This window comes from Gossypium hirsutum, chromosome A12 (assembly GCF_007990345.1).
Source record: "Gossypium hirsutum isolate 1008001.06 chromosome A12, Gossypium_hirsutum_v2.1, whole genome shotgun sequence".
Classification (NCBI taxonomy): Eukaryota; Viridiplantae; Streptophyta; class Magnoliopsida; order Malvales; family Malvaceae; genus Gossypium; species Gossypium hirsutum.
In genome coordinates this window covers 17,076,495-17,097,988 of record NC_053435.1, presented here as the reverse complement: position 1 = coordinate 17,097,988, position 21,494 = coordinate 17,076,495, and the positions used below count along the sequence as shown (strand labels likewise).

Sequence of the window (21,494 nt, the reverse complement as noted above, 5' to 3'; positions counted from 1 at the left end):
TCTTGAAAATAGGCTTTATATGAAAAAGAAGCTTTATCAATTCACATGTACACCCAGTATGTCGATGAATGACCATGTGAATTCATTCAATAAAATTTTAGCAGACTTGTTAAATTTGGATGAGAAATTTGAAGATGAAGACAAGACATTATTGTTGTTTAATTCTCTTCCTGATGAATATGATTATCTTACCACCACATTACTTCATGGGAAGGATACGATCACATTTGATTTAGTCTATAGTGTATTGTATAGATCTAAGACTCGAAACAAAGTTAAAAAGGATCACAGAGATACAACTGCAGAAGTCTTAACAGTAAGAGTTCGTCCACACAACAGCAAACCTGGTAGAAGGGGAAAGTCCAAAAGGAGACCTGCCAAAGATGAATGTGCTTTTTCTCGTGAGAATGGGCATTGGAAAAAATTATTCTAAGTTACAAAAGGGCAAGGCTATTTCTGATGCATGTGTAGCAGAGCATGATGAGGAGTCAGACTTTAGCTTGGTTGGCATGGTAATGGCATGTCATACAGATGAGTGGATTTTAGATTCGGGATGTACTTACCATATGTGTCCTAATAAGGTTTGGTTTTCTAGTCTTAAAAAACTAAAAGGTGGAGTTGTTTTTATAGTCAATGACAGTGCTTGTAAGACAATGGGAGTAGGTACAATCCAATTGAAGAATCACGATGGCTCAATCCGAGTATTGATAGATGTTCGCTACATACCTAGCTTGAAGAAAAATCTTATCTTATTAGGGGTCCTAAAATCTAAAAGGCTCACAATCACTTTGAAATATGGATTAGTAGCTAGGGTATTGACGGTGATGAAAGGTACAAGAAGGTATAACCTGTACTATTTAAATGGAAGTACAGTTATTGGATCAACATCAATAGATTTTGTGAAAGATGTAGATTCAGAGGCTACCAGATTTTGGCATATGCAATTAGGACATGCTGGTGAAAAAGCTTTGTAGAATTTGGCAAAGCAAGGCTTGTTGAAAGGTGTAAATTCTTGCAAATTGGAATTCTGTGAACATTGTGTTCTAGGCAACCAGACGAGGGTAAAATTTGGCTCAGCCATTCACAATATTAAAAGGAATTCTGGACTACGTTCACAGTGTTGTGTGGGTGTCTACCAAAGTGGCTTCTTTGGGAGGTATGCACTATTTTGTTACTTTTGTTGATAATTATTCAAGGAAAGTATGAGTGTATCTAATGAAAAGAAAAAGTGAAGTATTGGATGCATTTCTAAAACGGAAGAAGATGGTGGAGACTCAGACTGGTCGAAAGGTCAAACGACTTCGATCAGATAAGGGTACGGAGTACAAGAGTGATCCATTTCTACAAGTATGTCAAGATGAGGTAATTATGTGACACTTCACTATTCGGGAAACACCACAGCAGAATGGGGTGGCAGAACGTATGAATCAGACTATACTGGAGAAAGTTAGATGTATGTTGTCCAATGCTGGATTATGCAAGGAATTTTGGGCTGAGGCAGTTACAAATGCGTGCCACCTAATTAACCATTTACCATTGGCTGCAATAAATGGAAAAACTCCTATAGAGATGTGGACTGGTAAACCTACTACTGATTATGATTCTTTACATATTTTTGGTTCCACTGCATATTATCATGTAAAAGAATCTAAGTTAAACCCAAGAGCAAATAAAGCATTATTCTTGGGTATAACTGGTGGAGTAAAAGGATATCGTCTCTGGTGTCCTGATACAAGGAAGATTGTTTTCAGTAGAGATGTGACTTTTGATGAATCAACCATGATGAAGAATAAGGATTCACAAAAGGATGACAAAACCAGTAGTACTCTGTAGTAGGTGGAGCTTGAAAAGGTTAATGATGATCCAACTAATATTGGAGGGACAAATGATAAAGAAGTTCCAACCCAAGAACTTCTACAGTGACGAGATTCAATTGCATATAGGAAGCTAAGAAGAGAGATTCGTATGCCTGCTCACTTTGATGATATGGTGGCCTATGCATTTCCAATTGCAGATGATGATATTCCTTCTACTTACACAGAAGCAAGAAGTAACCCTGATGGTGTAAAGTGGAAGTAAGCTATGAATGAAGAAATGCAGTCTTTTCATAAAAATAGGACTTGGGAGTTGGTGACACTGCCCAAAGGAAAGAAGGCAATTGGATGCAAATGGGTAAATGCAAAGAAGGAAGGATTTCCTAGTAAAAATGAAATTTGATACAAGACGAGATTGGTAACAAAGGGTTACGCTCAGAAAGAAGGAATAGACTACAACGAAGTGTTTTCTGCAGTTGTGAAGCATTCTTCTATTCAGATTTTGCTAGCTTTGGTTGTGAAATATGATCTTGAAATAGTTAAACTTGATGTGAAGACAACATTTTTACACGGTGATTTGGAAGAGGAAATCTATATGACTCAGCCAGATGGATTCAAGCTTGCTGAGAAAGAAAACTAGGTTTGCAAACTGACAAAGATGCTTTATGGATTGAAACAATCTCTGAGGCACTGGTATAAGTGATTTGATCAGTTCATGAAAGGGCAAAGGTACACAAGAAGTAAATTTGATCTTTGCGTGTATTTTTAGAAGCTACAAGAAGGATTTTTCATATACTTGCTCTTACATGTTGATGATATGTTGATAGCATTTAAGAGTAAAGTTGAAATTGAGAGATTAAAAGGCTCAACTCAACCTTGAGTTTGAGATAAAAAATCTAGATAAAGCTAAGAAGATTCTTGGCATGGAAATATGTAGAGATAGAGCTCATGGAAGAGTTAGCTTGTCTCAGAAGCAATATTTGAAGAAAGTACTACAACGTTTTGGCATGGATGAGTAGACAAAACCTATAAGTACCCTGTTGGCTTCTCATTTCAAGATTTCTGCACAACTATCTCCTTCGATGAATACGGATCAAGAATGTATGTTACAAGTTCTGTATTCTAATGCAGTAGGTAGCTTGATGTATCAATGGTGTGTACAAGACCCGAAATTTCACAGGCAGTTAGTATAGTGAGTAGGTATATGCATAATCCTGGAAAAGGACATTGGCAATGTAATGCCCCGTACCCGAGACCATCGCCGGAGTTGAACACGAGGTGTTAACAGACTTAATTCATTACTTAAACAGCTCATACAATTCATTTTAAAATTTCCAAACAAGCTGGCTAACTGCATCATAGTCGCTTTAAAAATCATATCTCGATTTTCGAAACTCGAAATCAAATTATGTAAATTTTCCCTGAAACTAGACTCATATATCTATCTACTAATTTTTTTCTAGAAATTTTGGTCTGGCCAATTAGTACAGTTAATTAGTTAAATTCTCCCCTGTTTCGGGGTTTGACTACTCTGACCTCTGTGTATTACGAATCATATATCTCCCTGTACAGAATTTCAATGACTACGAGGTTTGTTTCTATTAAAACTAGACTCAACAAGGAATCTTTAAATATAAATAATGACTTCTAATTATTTTTTTAAAATTTATTATGAATTTTTAAAGTCAAAACAGAGGATCCAAAAATCACTCTGGCCCTGTTTCACAAGGTTTCAAATATCTCATAAAGTATAATGTATATGCCTGTTTTTTTTAATCCATATGAAAATATACTCATTAAGCTTCAATTTAATAACCTGCTCATCATTTAATTCCATTTATACTATTTTTAGTGATTTTTCAAATTCATGTCATTGCTGTAGCAATATTCTGTTTTAAGGCAAATTTCATCTTTTCATGAGTTGTTATGAACTAGATAACCTATTAAACTTCCATGATATCAAACATGATCTAAATTTAGCCATCACCATGACTTATCAATATCAAACATTTTCTCAACCAATCATGGCCATATCATAAAATTATTTACACAAAATAAGTATATTGCTATACATGCTATACTTAAGTTTTACAAGCCATTTACCCAGATGAAAGTCCTTTGGATAGTGTGATCGAACCTTCGACCCGTCCCGATTCCCGAGCTGGCTTGTTAAAAACTACAGTAAATAAAGGGGAGGGAGTAAGCATAAATGCTTAATAAGTTCACATGCAAATAGCAAGTAACATAACCATATAAGCAAACATAAAACATCATTTGCATAATCATCACCAAGACATTCATATCACATTTTCATTTATCATCTTACCATATTGTTGTTATATCAATTTTTCAACCCGAGGGTTAAGTACATACATGTTCAAAGTATTCATTTCACAACACTTACCAATACGTCCCTTTCATCTTGAGTATTCCTCCATTTGAGTAGAATTTTACCCGTTGAACACATCGGAATATAATTCGGATACATGGAAAGTTTGCACATAAGTGCCACATATGTAGCCAAGCTACTATGTAACCCGCCCATAAGCGAACTTGGACTCAGCTCAACGAGCTCGGGCGTTCGCATCCATAAGTGAACTCGGACTCAACTCAACGAGTTCGGGTGCCTAGTTACTTCTCACGAACTCGGACTCAACTCAACGAGTTTGGACATTTGCATCCATAAGTGAACTCGGATTCAACTCAACGAGTTCGAATGCTCAACCATCCTAGTGGCATGTCACATGTATCCTAATCTATTCCTAAGGTTCAAACGGGCTTTTTTTTTCTCGATCTCACATTTGCCGTCTTCCATGGAATATCGAAACCGATACTCGGTAGCAATTCATATTTATCAAGTAGTAAACATAATTTGCATATTACTCAACATTAACCACAAAGCATAATATTTCACGATTAAAAATCAGCATATCATATAATTAACATCAATAACTTAAAAATAACAATTATGCTACATTATTTACACATGAACTTACCTCGTATGCGAAAATGGCTACTTTTACCATTTCGTCCACAACTTGGTATTTTCCCCATTTTAGCCTGAATTTTAGTTTTCCTTGCTCTATCATTTAAAATATAGTCTAATTAGGACTCACATTATACAAATTGACCCAAAATCATATTTTGGAAAAATTACTGTTTTGCCCCTAAACTTTTGCATATTTATACTTTTTCCCCAAAGCTCGTAAATTAAAATTCAGCCTATTTTCTTATGTTTTATGACATGCTGATCATTTTTCCCTTCTATGGCAACATCAAATTCTCACTCTAACATGTACTTATGACTATTAAGTATTTTTGCCGATTAAGCCCTTTTGCTCGTTTTCACTTAAAACCGAGTATTACAAGTTGTCTAACATAATTTAAAACCTCATATTCTATCATAAAACACCAAAATACACAAATTTCACCTATGGGTATTTTTCCAAATATGAACCCTAGGTTGAATTATTGCTAGCATAAGCTAAATCGAGCTACTGGGACTCCAAAAACGTAAAAATCATTAAAAATGAGGCTAGAACGGACTTACAATCGAGCTTGGAAGCTTGAAAAACCCTATCCATGGTTTCTCCTTGCTACATTCGGCCATGGGGTTGAAGATGAGCAAAATTGGCTTTTAATTTTGTATTTTAATTCATTTTACCCCTAAATGACCAAAATGCCCTTACTACTAAACTTTCCAAAAATTCCATCCATGTCCAATTTTTGTCCATAGACTTAGAAATTGGTCAAATTGTTATTTAAGACCTTCTAATTAATATTTCAATGCAATTTCATACTAAAAACTTCTAGAATGTAAATTTTGCAACTTATTCGATTTAGTCCCTACTTTCAATTTAAGCACTTTAGGCATAGAATTTCATCACGAAATTTTCACACAATCATGCAATCATATCATAGACCTTAAAATAATCATAAAATAATTATTTCTATCTCGGATTTTTTGGTCACGAAACCACTATTCCGACTAGGCCCAAAATCCGGATATTACAGGCAAGTTGTGAAATGAATTCTATGGTATATTCAGAAGACCATGGTTGTTGGATTACTGTTCAAACAGGATACTACACTTGGTAAAGGTGTTATTGGGTATGTTGATTCTGATTATGCCGGTGATTTGGACAAACGAAGATCAACCAGCGCTTATGTGTTTACACTTGCTAGAGGACCAATAAGTTGGAAGTCTACACTGCATTCTACAGTTGCGCTGTCAACCAGAGAAGCCATATACATGGTTTTAACAGAGGCTATAAAGAAATCCATTTGGTTACAAGGTATGGTTAAAACCTTGGGATTGGTTCAGGAGCATATTAACGTGTATTGTGATAGTTAAAGTGCTATTCATTTAGTAAAGAATCAAGTCTATCATGCACGTACAAAGCATATCGACATACGATTCCATTTTGTATAGGAAATTATTGATGAGGGGAAAATTCATCTTTAGGAGATTAAAACTGCAAATAATCCCGCAGACATGATGACCAAGGTGGTAACAATGACCAAGTTCGAACATTGTTTGAACTTGATCAATATCTTGCAAGTTTAACAGTTGAAGAAGGCACTCTCAAGTGTTGTTGGCAAAGACAGAAAGAATTGTGTGAAGATAAGATTATTCTAATCAAATCTTCAAGGTGGAGATTATTGACAATCATTCATATTTTGGAAAGAAAAAAATATGGGTATGAAAATGTTGGTACTAGAAATCTGAGATTTAAGGCACAAAAAGTGAGATTGAGATTTGGCATGAGATTTTTGCAAGATTTTTGGTCCCTAATTGTACAGTGACTTTGCAAGTTGGTCCCTGAACCTTAACTATTAGTAGGCCTCACCATTTCTCATTTGAATCATCCCACATTTGTTATTCCCTACTGATACGTGATATTCGCGACAGGTTTTAAAAAAATTATAATTAATCATTCTTGGAACTAACTATTATCACGATGAAGGCAAGTGTACCAATCCAACAGTAGTATAGCTTTAGCAAGACTGGATTGTTGAACCCAAAGGAGCCAAGAGTAATAGTAATTACTTTCTTTTTATTATCTAGCCTAAAAATTAAGGGATTTGTTTATCTAAACTAATTAACTAAACTAAGGGTGCACAGAGAGAAATTTGGGGAAAAGCTTTTGGGAAAACTCAATTGATGAAGACAATACCCAAGGAAAAATCCACCTAGACTTCACTTGTTATTTGACTCTGAATCAGACAATTTATTCATTTGACTTGATCCATAGAAATCCCTAAGTTATATTATTATCTCTCTCGAGACTAATAACGTCTAACCCTAGGTTGATTAATTGAAATGTCTTTCTAATTAACACCCTAGTGTTGCATTAACTCGATCTATGGACTCCCTTATTAGGTTTTACCCTAATCCGGCAAAATCTTGTCACCCTATCTCTAGGCATGCAATCAGCTCTGCTTAATTATGACAAATTTACTCTTAGATAGAGACTTTTTCTCGTCTGAATAAGCGCATAAACTTGAATCAATATCCTAGAGTATTAAAACAAGAATTAAGAACACATAATTAAGAACAAGTCAAATATTTATCATACAATTCAGATAATAATAACAAGATCCGTCTTAGGTTTCATTACCCTTAGGTATTTAGGGGTTATAGTTCATACTTATGAAATAAAACATCTGAAAAGAATGAAGATAACAAAACATAAAGAAAACCCAAAACTCCAGAAGGAAATTGAAGGGAGATCTTCAGTCTTGACGATTAATCTAGCTTCTGAGATGGATCAATCAGCTTTCCTTGAGTAATTCCTTGCCCCCTACTTCGTGTGTCCTTCTAAGTACCTCCTCAGGTGTTTAAATAGGCTTAAGAATGCCTAAAAGCCCTCAAAAGTGGCCTTTTCTGAATAGGACTATACTTGGGCTCGACAAGGACATGCCCGTGTGACACGCCTGTAAGCAGTTGCTTTAGACCATGGTCAAGGCTATTAAATAGGCATGGACGTGTGGTCTACCCGTGTAAGTCATGCTTTGATCCTACCAAATGGACACAGCCGTGTGGCTTACCCGTGTGAGGAAGTGTAGGCCGTGTTGATTTCCCCTGTTGGTCCATTTTCTTCATTTACGGCCCGTTTCTCACTCTTTTTACTCTTCTCTGCTTACCTAAGTATAAAACATGAAATTAAAGGATTAAGAGCATCGAATTCACCAAATATAAGGAGAAATCATCCATAAATATGCTAAGCATGGGATAAAAATATGTATAAATTACGGTTTATCAAATACCCCCACACTTAAGCATTTGCTTGTCCTCAAGCAAAATCCTCAAGTCACAATCAAAACAAGTTCTTCTCAATCTTATAATCTCTATCAATAATATCTCAAAATAAATTATAAGTAATCATACATTGAGAATTCAACTAGAAGAACATCAAAATTTCAAACATTCCAAGTTGAGCATTTTATCACGAAAACATAAGTGTCTCCCCTCATCTAAGTGATTACCTTTGATTCAAAATATTACAGACTTTAACACCCTCACTATGGATTCACTCAAATCACTCGAGGTGGTTAAGGACAGTAAATGAAGCACTCATTAGTCAATATGAAAAGTTATTACCATAGGCTTACATGAGAATCAAATCTCCACCACTATATATTGAGATGATACATCAATCAAATGGTCTTTAGAGGGTTGTAAAGTGGCTTTGGTGAGGGGGTGTGGTTATAGGCTGAATGAAAAGGTTAGAATCGAGATTAAATTGAAAAATTACCTAGCTAGAAAAATAACTAGTCATCAGTTAAATACAAGTGAGCTTCTTCTCAGAATATGGAATTAACACTTTAAGCTCAAAAACGACGAATTACTATTAATATATATGTATGTATTCTATTTTTTAAAAAAAACAAGTCAGACTAACTATCAAAGGAAAAACATAGCTAAGCAGTTTATTCAAATCAAATCTTGACAAAAATAGGAATCAAATTAATTTAGGGGATTTCAACAATAATGGGTTATAGGTTAATATTGAGGGTAAATCAATGGATGGTTTGTTAGGCTCAAAGGGGTTCACTAAGGGTTAATTATAAAGCTAAGCTTTTGTGGCGTGAGTAGGTTAAACCTAAATGCCTTTATTATCTCGACATATCAAATCAAAGATGTGGTCTTGACATGCATAATCAGGCAAGTTCTAGAATAACAAATCAATACTGACGCACTCATAATAAAAGTAAGCATGAAAGAAATAAAATATGCTCTAAAGGCTCAAGATCTCATAAAAATTATGGCTTTTTGATGTTAAACCTGTGAATTTTAACTCAAGATAATACCTAAACATAGGGAAACAACCTAAAAATTTTTAGTTCTTAAAAATCAACTTTTCATGCTTGATTCTCTAATTCCTTCAAGTTTAAACCATCAATGCATGAATGCCTATGTTTTAATTCAAGACATATCAATAACAATCATAAATTAATCAAAATTCATTCAATAATGATATGAAAAGATTATTTGAGAACAGGACAAAATTCAGCGATTTTTTTGATAATGATATAAAAGACCCCTTCACACTTAAGATGTACATTGCCCTCAATGTACAAAGATAGATATACTGAAAAAATATAGATATATAATCATAAGATAAGGAGAGAAGTGAAACTTCCTGAATGATGAATGAATTCCTTGAATTGGAGTTATGGAGAATAATCGGCCAAGGCAATGATGAGCTTGGAGAAGGATACTCCGGTGGTGGTAGAGGTTGGGTTCCACAACCACAGTGTCCAGCGAAGAGGTTATCGTGGTGGTTGGCTAGGACATGGTAGTCATGGAGAACCTTTTTTCCAGTGGAGTTGCAAGTTCCTAAGTAATAGTGAGCTTTGGAGCTCTTTATAACTTTGATAGAATCAGGAACTTCTTTTAGTATAAAATCTAAAAATAAAATAGTGTTAAAGGGAAATAAAAATTAATTTCAAAATATAAATAAAGATAAAAATAAAATAAATAAATAAAAATAATAGGTGTTTATAAAGAAATTGGGGCACACGGCCGTGGGGCACGCCCGTGTGCCCTTATTTCAGCCCGTGCGTTTTGTGATTTTTAAAATTGGGCGCATTGGTGCACACGGCCATGTAGCATGATTGTGACATCCTTCGTTCGCTTCTCCCACACCCGTGTATGCAGGCGCATGGCCGTGTTATTTTGACAGGCTCGACCATGGTCGGTGCACACAAGCATGTTGCACTCCCGTGTTAATTTGGTAGGATTTCCCACGGCCATATTGTACGGCCGTGGCAACTTATTGGATCCCGTGTTAGGGAAATGTTTTTGCTCTATTTTCACATGGCCGTATCGTACGACCGTGTTGCTACCCGTGGCATGTGCACAGCCTACGGCACACCCGTGTGCCTGGCCGTATGGTTCTAGAAATCCTGTGTTCAGTGACTCAGTTAGTGAATTAAATGTTAGAAACTAAAATTTAAAGAAGTTAACACCATTAATGCTCGGTTGCCTCCCGAGAAGCGCTTATTTATAGTCTAAGCTCGACTCTACCTTGTGGGTATATTTAGGTAACTTCGTGGAGCCGTAGCTCCTCTTTATCTTCTTTGAAATTCTCACCTTTATAAATTGAGACGATGTCCATTTACCTTAAAATTGTCTTGTGATGGATGACTTACCTCTACTGTGCCATATAGAAACATAGTTTGAACTACGAAAGGACCTGACCATCGTGATTTAAGCTTTTCAGGAAACAATTTGAGCCTCGAGTTGTATAACAGGACAAGATCTCCAACTTCAAATTGCCTTTGTTGCTTCAAACGGGCGTCGTGGCGGCGCTTCGTTGCTTCCTTGTATAGGCGCGAATTTTCATATGCATTGGCTAGCCACTCATCTAACTCGTTCAACTCCATCAAACTATTTTCACCTACAAGTTTGGGGTCAAGGTTTAGAAATTTTATAGCCCAGAATGCCTTGTGTTCTAACTCAAACGGTAGATGACAACTTTTCCCGTAAACAAGTCTCTAAAGGGATGTTCCTATGGGGGTCTTAAAAGTAGTTCTATAAGCCCATAGAGCATCATCCACTTTCATCTCCCAGTCCTTTCTGTTTGACTCTACTATCTTTTCTAGAATACATTTGAGCTCTCGGTTTGCTACTTCGACTTATGCACTAGTTTGAGGATGATAAGGGGTAGCTGTTCTGTGGTGAACTCCATATTTCTTAAAGGTCTTATCAAATTGGGCGTTACAAAAATGAGTACCTTTATCACTGATAATTGCTCTAGGGGTTCCAAATCTAGAGAAGAGTTTCTTAAGGAATTGTACTACCACTCTAGCATCATTAGTAGGTAAAGCTTGGGCTTCTACCCATTTAGACGTATAATCAATGGCTACAGATATGTATTTATTCCCAAATGAGCTAGGGAATGGACCTATGAAGTCGATACCCCAAATGTAAAATATTTCACATGAGAGCATATATGTCTGAGGCATTTCATCACATTTGGATATATTACCTATCCTTTGACATTTTTCACAAGAAGTAGCATACCTAGTGGCGTCTTTGAATAGAGTGGGCCAATAAAAACCTGATTCGAGGACTTTATGTGCGGTCTTATTTCCACCGTAATGTCCCCCAATCTGTCCTGGGTGGCAATGTTCCAAGATTTTCAATGCTTCTATCCTTGTAACACATCTCCTAATGATTTGATCTGCACATATACGAAAAAGAAAAAGGGTTTTCCCAAAAGTAGTTTTTCACATCAGTGAAGAATCGCTTCTTTTGTTGATGTGTCAACCCTTTTGGGAAAATGTCAGCAGCTAAAAAAATTGCAATATCTACAAAGCAAGGTACCTTAGATACAGATATAGAAAAAAATTGTTCTTTAGGGAATGAATCATTTATTTCAACGTCATCTAACTCTTTGGTACTTGAGTTTTCAAGCTTGGAGAGATGGTTAGTCGCGAGATTTTCAGCTCCTTTGTTATCCTTAATCTCCAAGTCGAATTCCTGCAATACTAAGATCTATCGAATGAGTCGAGGTTTTGCATCAGTTTTAGTCAAAAGGTAGTGAAGAGTGGCATGGTCAGTATAAACGACAATTTTAGACAATATTAAAAATGGCCTAAATTTATCGAATGCAAAAACCAAAACTAGCAGCTCTTTCTCGATGGTGGTGTAGTTTTCTTGTGCGACTGTCAAAGTTCTGCTAGCATAATAGATAGGTTGAAAATGTTTATCTCTTCGCTGTCCCAAACTGCACCTACTGCAAAATCACTCGCATCGCACACTAGTTCAAAAGGGGACTTTCAATCAGGTGCAATTATAATTGGAGCTTTAGTCAGTTTATCCTTTAAAGTATTAAATGCTTTTAGACACTCCTGATTGAAATTAAAAGGCACATCTTTTTCTAGTAATTTAGTCAAAGGCTTAGCTATTTTAGAAAAGTCTTTAATAAATCTTCTATAAAACCTAACATGTCCTAAAAAGTTTCTTATAGCCTTAACCGAATTAGGTGGAGGTAGTTTTTCAATGGTTTCAATTTTAGATTTATCAACTTAATCCCTCTACTAGAAATTTTATGTCCAAACACAATACCTTCTTGAACCATAAAGTGACATTTTTCCCAATTAAGCATAAGATTTGTTTCCTCACATCTTATTAACACTCATTTTAATTTTTTAAGGCAAAGATGGAAAGAGTTACCAAAAATCGAGAAATCATCCATAAATACCTCCATGATGTCTTCTAAGAGTTCGTTAAAAATGGCCATCATGCAGCGCTGAAAAGTAGTAGGAGCATTACATAATCCAAAAGGCATTCTACGATAAGAAAACATACCTTATGGACATGTAAATGCCATCTTTTCTTGATCTTCAACAGCTATTGGGATTTGGAAATAGCCAGAGAGTCCGTCTAAAAAGCAGTAGTACACGTGCCCCGACAATCTTTCCAACATTTGGTCAATAAATGAAAGGGAGAAGTGATCTTTTCTCGTGGCGTCATTTAGCTTCCTATAATCGATGCAAACTCTCCAACCTGTGACTATCCTTGTTGGGATTAATTCATTCTTCTCATTGGCTACCACAGTCATGCCTCCTTTCTTAGGAACAACCTGCACTGGACTTAACCAAGAACTGTCAGAAATAGGATAAATAATTCCAACATCTAGAAGTTTAATTACCTCGGCCTTAACAACTTCCTTCATGGTGGGGTTCAATTATTTTTAAGCTTGCACACATGGTTTATATTCATTTTTCATTAAAATTTTGTGGGTGCAAAAAGAAGGGCTAATCCCTTTAATGTCAGAAATTTTCCAAGCTATGGCCCTTTTATGCTCTCTTAAGACTTAGAGTAATTCCTCTTTCTCTTTGGGTTGCAAGTTAGACACAATAATTAACGGTAATGTAGAGTTATTTCTAAGGAATGCATATTCCAAGTGATTTGGAAATTGTTTAAGTTCCAGTTTGGGAGGTTCTTCAATAGATGATTTTTGCTTAGGTTCATCGTTTACCTTAATACCCTTATATTCTGCTGGTCTTGAGGAGGGTTCATTGAGATTCAGTTTAGTTCCTATCTCAGAATTATCATCCCCCTCCTCTCCTTGGGCAAGACATAGTTCCAACTTGTCCTTATTTATGATTTCCTGAAAAGAATCTTTAGTAACATGATCAATAGAGTCAATAAAATAACATGAGTCATCGTGTTCCCTAGAAAATCTCATGGCATCATAAATTTTAAAGATAATATCTTCTTCACCTGCTCTAAGTACAAATTTACCATCACCCACATCAATAACAGCCCTAGTAGTGGCTAAAAATGGACGAACTAAGATTAAAGGCACTTCAACATCCTCATCCATGTCAAGCACAATGAAATCAACAGGGAATATGAATTTATCGACTTTTACAAGTATATCCTCTATAATTCCCCTAGGATATTTAACAGATCTATCAGCTAATTGAATACTCATCCTAATGGGTTTAGGTTCACCAAGACCAAGTTGTTAAAACATTTTATATGGCATCAAATTAATGTTAGTGCCTAAATCAGCTAGTGCCTTATCAACATTCAAACTACCAATTAAGTAGGGAATAGTAAAACTTCCTGGATCTTTTAGTTTAGTTGGTAGTTTATTCTGGAGTATGGCTGAGAATTCCTCATTAAGCTCCATTGTAGATAGGTCTTCAAATTTCCTTTTGTTTGTTAGAAGCTCCTTTAAAAATTATGCATATGTAGGCATCTGTGATATAGCTTCAACAAAAGGTAAGTTAATATGCAGTTGTTTGAAAAGTTTAATAAATTTATCGAATTGTGCATCCATGCGGTCTTCTTCAACTTTGCTGGATATGGAATTGGTGCTTTATATTCCTTTGGCATTGGATTATTTTTGGGTTTTACTTCCTCTCCTTCAGCTTCTTGTGGTTGCTTCTTTTCGGATTCAACTAACGCTTTCCTAGTCTTTAGTGTAATTACTTTTACATGCTATTTTGGATTGGGTTCAGTGTTATTAGGTAGACTTCTTGGTGGTCTTTCTGAAATCAACTTAGCAAGCTGCCCTATTTGAATTTTGAGCCCTTGGATCGACGCTTGTTGGTTCTTAAGTGCTGTCTCAGTATTTTAAAAATGAGTTTCTGACACTAAGATGAATTTTGTGAACATCTCCTCGAGGTTCGGCTATTTCTCTTGTTGGTAAGGTGTTTGATGAAAGCCTGGAGGTGGTGCTGGTCTCTGATTTGCTTGGCCTCCCCATGAAAAATTTGGGAGGTTCCTCCAATCTGCATTGTAAGTGTTACTATAAGGACTATTTTGAGATCAAGGATTATTACTCATGTAATTTAACTGCTCGTTCTCCATGTTGTGGCCATAGGGTGGGTATTCTGAATTGCTTGATCCACCACCACTTGTTTCGCACTGCATTACTGGGTGAACCTGTGAAGAACCAAGAAAACCGTCAAATTTTCTATTCAAAAGTTCTACCTGATTAGAGAGCATGGTGACTGAATCGACGTTAAAAACGCCGACTGTTTTCGTTGGCTTTGTCCTCATGTCTTGCCACTGATAATTATTTAGTGACATGTCTTTTATAAATTTATAAGCATCCTTAAGTGTCTTATTATTGATAGTTCCACCAGCAGTTGCGTCAATCATCTGTCTAGTCAAAGGATTCAGGCCATTGTGAAACGTTTGAACCTGTAGCTAGAATGGTAACCCATGGTGAGGGCACCTTCTCAAAAGATACTTGTATCTCTCCCATGCATTGTAGAGTGTTTCTAAATCCATCTACACAAAAGAAGAGATATCATTACGTAATTTAGCCGTTTTAGCTGGCAAAAAATATTTTAATAAAAACTTTTCGATCATTTGTTCCCAAGTAGTGATTGACCCTCGTGGTAACGAGTTCAACCACTGTTTAGCTTTGTTCCTCAATGAAAAAGGGAATAACTAAAGGCGGATGGCATCATCAGAAATGCCATTAATTTTAAAAGTGTCACAAAGTTGAAGAAAATTTTCCAAATGAGCGTTGGGATCCTCGTTCTACAAACCATCAAACTGAACAAATTGTTGTATCATTTGAATTGTGTTAGGTTTTAGTTCAAAATTATTTGCAGCGATAGCAGCCCTAACTATGTTTGATTCAGTTCCTGTTAAAGAAGGTTTAGCATAATCATACATAGTACGCGGAGAAGGATTCTAATTAGCAGCAATAGCAGGAGGTAGCGGATTTTCCTGATTTTTAGCCATCTCCTCGTTTGTGGTTGAAATATCGTCCTCTTGCACTTCCTTTGTGTATCTTAAGCTTTGACTTATTTCTCTTCGGTTTTTGCGAACTGTGCGATCGATCTCACTTTCGTAAAGTAATGGTCTTGAGGGGTTTCTTCTGGCCATAAACTAGAAAAACCTGTCAGAAGAAAATAAACGAGAAATTAGAAAATAAAATAAAAAATTAAATTGCAATAAAAGTAAAATGGCTAAAGTAATAAAAATCAGTGTTCCTAATATCTTAGTTCCCCGGCAACGGTGCCAAAAACTTGATACGTGATATTCGCGACAAGTTTTAAAAAATTTATAATTAATCGTTTTTGAAACTAACTATTATCATGATGAAGGCAAGTGTACCTATCGAACAGCAGTATAGCTTTAGCAAGACCAGATTGTTGAACCCAAAGGAACCAAGAGTACTAGTAATTACTTTCTTTTTATTATCTAGCCTAAAAAATAAGGGATTTGTTTATCTAAACTAATTAACTAAACTAAGGGAGCACAGAGAGAAAATTGGGGAAAAGCTTTTGGGAAAACTCGACTGATAAAGACAATACCCAAAGAAAAATCCACCTAGACTTCACTTGTTATTTGACTCTGAATCAGACGATTTATTAATTTGACTTGATCCATAAAAATCCCTAAGTTATATTATTATCTCTCTTGAGACTAATAACGTCGAACCCTAGGTTGATTAATTGAAATGTCTTTCTAAGTGTTGCATTAATTCGATCTATGGACTCCCTTACTAGGTTTCACCCTAATCTGGAAAAATCTTGTCATCGTATCTCTAGGTGTGCAATCAACTCCGCTTAATTGTGACAAATTTACTCTTAGACAGGGACTTTTGCTCCTCTGAATAAGCGCATAAACTTGAATCAATATCTTGGAATATTAAAACAAGAATTAAGAACACATAATTAAGAACAAGTCAAGTATTTATCATACAATTCAGATAATAATAACAAGATCCACCTTAGGTTTCATTCCCCTTAGGTATTTAGGGGTTATAGTTCATACTTATGAAAGGAAACATCTTAAAAGAATGAAGATAACAAAACATAATGAAAACCCAAAACTCCTGAAGGAAATTGAAGGGAGATCTTCAGTCTTGACGATTAATCCGGCTTCTAAGATGGATCAATTGGCTTTCCTTGAGTAATTCCTTACCTCCTACTCTGTGTATCCTCCTAAGTACCTCCTCAGGTGTTTAAATAGGCTTAATAATGCCTAAGAGCCCTCAAAAGTGGCCTTTTCCGAATAGGACTATACTTAGGATCTACAGGGGCACGCCCGTGTGACACGCCCGTGTACGATTGCTTCAGACTGTGGTCAAGACTGTTAAATAGGCACGGGCGTGTGGTCTACCCATGTAAGTCGTGCTTCGATCCTGCCAAATGGACACGGCCATGTGGCTTACCCGTGTGAGGAAGTCTAGATCGTGTTTCCCCTATTGGTCCATTTTCTTTGTTTCTGGCCCATTTCTCGCTCTTTTTACTCTCTTATGCTCACCTAAGTATAAAACATGAAATTGAAGGATTAGGATCATCGAATTCACCAAATCTAAGGAGAAATCATCCATAAATGTGCTAAGCATGAGATAAAAATATGTATAAATTACGGTTTATCACCTACCTAAGGCATTGTTCTTTCTCCCTATTTGTACATTTTCACTTGTATTTTGGAGTGAAATATATTTGGTAGTGCCTGAGGACGTGGGCAAAATTTGCTAAACCTTGTTAAAATTTTGGTGTTCTTTATTGTTTAATTTGCATATTTTGTGAGTGTGATTGTAGTGATTTATTATGCTATTAAATTATGATAGAGGGATATTCTGGCTAGGAAAGACTTGGTACTTAATTGATCCTTGTGATCCACCTCTTTTTCCTGGGAATTGAACTTAGTGTGATTTTTTAGTACAATAATTTTACTCTTTCAAACGCTTCCGCACAACAGTACGTCTAGAGGCGGCCAATGTTCATCCAGGGTTAAAACATGTAACAGTCTATTAGTTTCCAATCAAGTGATTTTTCTTACCTTTATATTGATTACTTTAAACATTTTTTATGCAAGTGTACATATTCGTTCAAGTAATAAGTAAGTAAAAATGAGTTATCATCTCCACAGGGACTATATAAGCTTAATCAATTAAGTGCAAAATTACAATTAACAATTTGATATAAAAGCTCAATAAATTTGGATAATGATGATTAAACTTAATTGAATGCAAAGAATGATCTCTAATGCAATTAAATCTAGATGCAATTTAACTAAATGTATGAATAAAGGCTTTAGCAACAAAAACAATCAACATTAATTGGGCTAGGATAATTATATTAACCAATTCAATTTACATCATCATGCTTAACAATGTTCGGAAATGCTTCCATGGAAACTAGATCTTTCATGAGTTTGGAAACCAAAGTAAGTCCTTTCAGAGTCTTTTACTTAGTTAAATATGTATTTTATTGATCATATTTAGTAAGGATTTCTTAGCATTTATGTAAGCTCACAGGGACATTTACATTTGCAACAGTTTAATTACATAAACCTAAAAACTATGCAAGGAAAAAGAGCTAACAAAAGATATTAGAAACCTCAATTTAATTGGGTTTAAGGATCAAAATTGAGCATTGCACTTTTCAATCACGTGTCTACTAGTCGTCGTCTGGCTAGGGTCGCTCAGCTAATCTGGGAGCACCCAATCATATATTAATTAAATGCATCATGATATTAATCAAAAACATGATTGACTGAGGTCTAAAACATGAATAAAATAGATCTTATTGAATTAACATAACCATCCTAGAAAATAGGATTTAAAAAATCATTGTTGATGTCAAAAATAATAAACTAAAAGCAAATATAATTAAAATAAATAACTTCAACAGCCTTTTGGATCTACTCTGACTAATGTGTTTCTCTGTTCTAATTGATGCTTCTTTTGCTAAGTGTTTAAGGGGTAGTCGACTAAGGAGTGCTTTTTGCAAAGCTTTTGAGGCTAAAGAATGGATGAGGGATGGATGGCTATGCAAGGGAAAATGTAGAGAAAATGCTAATGAGAGAAGAGAAATGAGCGTTGAGGGATGATGGATGAATGATGGGATGGCAGGGTATTTATAGGTGAAGCTAAAGGTTTGAGTTTACAAAAAATAGGTTTAAATTTCCTTCTTTCCCTCTCTCATGTGGCCAGCCATGCTTCAAAGAATAAGGGATGAGCAAGTTCTCAATTTGAATTTGAAATTCAAGAGAAAAATAGCTATAGAGTGGACGGTTTCAACAGAGAAGTTGTTGGGCTAAATTCTGATTATTTTCCAAGTTTAAGGACCTTCAATTAATTATCCCAAAACATATTTTGGGCAGCCACCTTTAAGTTCCGAATTTGGGTTCTTAGTTCCCTTTGTTGGATGGTTCTTTAGTCCAAAACTTAGCAGACATGTCCATCTTTCATCACCTTCTTTATTGGGTCAAGTAGTCAACCTCATGCCCCAAATTGCATGGTTTTGCCGTCCACATGGATAACTTGTACATGTCCATATTTTATTTATTTAAATCATGTCTCTAATGGACCTCTTACATACTGAAAAATACATACATTAATAAATTAACATGAATTAATATAAAATATGCATGAAAATCATGTAATTAAGCATAATTTCACATACTTTCAGAATTCATGTATAAAATTACTAATTAAGTAAAAATCACTTATTTTAATAATAATTACTCAAGATAAACACATTTATTAAGTAAAAAGGTGGTAAATATATATCTAAAAACCCTATATAATTTCAAGTTTACACACCCCCAAACTTAAATCATTGTTCGTCCTGAGTAATGCTCTCGCACAACACGATTTTTGCTAAGGCAATTTTGCAAAATAATAAAGTAGATCAATCTTAGCACATAATCATGCGTTGATAAAATCACGCTTAAAAATTATTTTTTATTGATAAGTATCTCAAATGAAAATATTATTTCTATTTTTATACTAAGTGCATCATAATGTCAAAATGAATCATAGTTTTCATGCATTTTCAAAGTAATACATAACATTCACCAATCAATATGCTTTCCTTATCAACTAAACATAGCAATCCCAAGGTTTAATTAGTGGTCTTCATAAGTTGAGCTTAGTAATTCCTCTCCACTAATGTAGTGGGTATAATCACCCAATCAATAGGTCTTTTATTAGATTGTAATAGGGCTAGACTTAAGGTAGGGATAAAGAGAAGTGAATTTTGAGGTTCAATTATCCTAACCCTAACTTGTATCGGATATTTCTTTGTCACAACATAAAATTGGGTCTTTGGAGTACCCTCAAACTTATTTTGAATTCATGCTCAATTTTTACTATTTTAAGACTTTAGGCAAACTTTGCTCTTTTTTGAGATTTTTTTGAGCTGTCTTTCTTTGCTTTTCATTCTTTTGAACAAACTTACATTCGTTTTTTTTTACATGTGAAGAGCATGTACATCTTTTTGTGTTTTTCCTCAATTTTGACAACTAAGATAACTTTTGGTTAAGATAGGTGCAAAAGAATAGGATAAAAATGGAAATAAGATGATAGTGTGGCTTATATGTAGGTACTTTGCAATAAATAGGCCATTAAGCTTAAAAATTAAGTTTCAAGGGTTAGTTTAATAAGGTCGGCTTGAAAGGCTCAAACAATCCAAAGAAAGTGTGTCTATATCATATTAGATTCTTATACCTCCTAGGATTTTGCCTCAAAAAAAGTTACTAAGTTAATTCTAAAGACTTAAACTTTCATACATGTCTTTTTTAAAGAAATCAAATTTCATGGCAAATACTACATAGGGCTAAAGATCATACAAGCATTCCATCACTCAAGATAACATACGAATAACTTAGATAAAATCACAAATTATACTTGCATTTGAACATACTTATGACCAAAAGTTCTTTCTGAACATTCATTTATTTCAACGTACTTAAGTAAAAAGATTGAAACATACTTTAAAATTCTTGCGAAATACCTTATTAAAAATTCATGTGAAATGCCTTACCCCAATTAAAAAGAAACAATGTCCTTATAATAGAAACAAAGTAATGAATGAAAGCTGAACACCAGGTAGGGTTGCAAGAAAAGAGGTGACTCATAAAAAATGCTTAAGTACTAGGTCTTTGTCAACAATCCAATCCTAGACATATTCAATCCCATTACTACATCACTTTATTTTTTCTATTGAAGAGGCACTGAACTTATTTATTCATGCTTGTTATTTTATTATGTGAAAGAAAAATTCTAACTAAGAAAAAAAATAAACACCTAAAAAGAAATACAAACTAAAGATAAGAAATTCCCTCTTTTATTTATTTGAGTTATCCTATTTGTCTTCCTCCTTTGATGTTTCATCCTTGCTTTCATTCTCATCTTCCCTTCATGAGTCGAAGACATAATCTGGGAACTTAGGAACAAAATTGTTAGAGATATTTGTAAAAGCATTTCTTATAGAATCATCTCTAAATTTTACATATTTGCAATAAGCATGTTGTTGGTTATGCATAAATTTCATCATATCCATCATAATTGACAATTTTTATTTCTTCACAGTGATTGAAGAAGTGGGCATACAAATAGTCAACTCAGGATCAACATTCGGTTCAACTGACTCATCAGTATTAGGCTCCTCTCTTGGTTCAGAGACTTCCGATGCCTTTATTAGTTCAGGATCATTCAGCTCTTCCTCAGATTTAGTTTCTTCTATCTCAATAAGTGAGTTAGCCTCAATTTTGGATTTGTTCAATGACTCATCAGTTTTTGGTTCTGGTAGTTCACTCGGTGGGTTTAGCTCATGGACATTCTCTAGTAACCTTTCAAGATCATGGGTTGTGATGCAACTTTGAAAATACGGTCCCTTTAGGTTTGCTTTTATTTTAACTTGGGCCCTTAAGCAAAGTAAAGTTATCAATGA

At 35.0% G+C, this 21,494-nt stretch overlaps 1 non-coding gene across 1 annotated transcript; it reads left to right on the top strand.

Moving 5' to 3' along the window:
• Positions 1 to 15,004: 15,004 nt before the first annotated feature.
• On the top strand, positions 15,005 to 15,111 carry LOC121211545 (small nucleolar RNA R71). Its single transcript, XR_005906769.1, has one exon. It is a non-coding gene; the product is annotated as a small nucleolar RNA R71 (small nucleolar RNA).
• Positions 15,112 to 21,494: the final 6,383 nt, after the last annotated feature.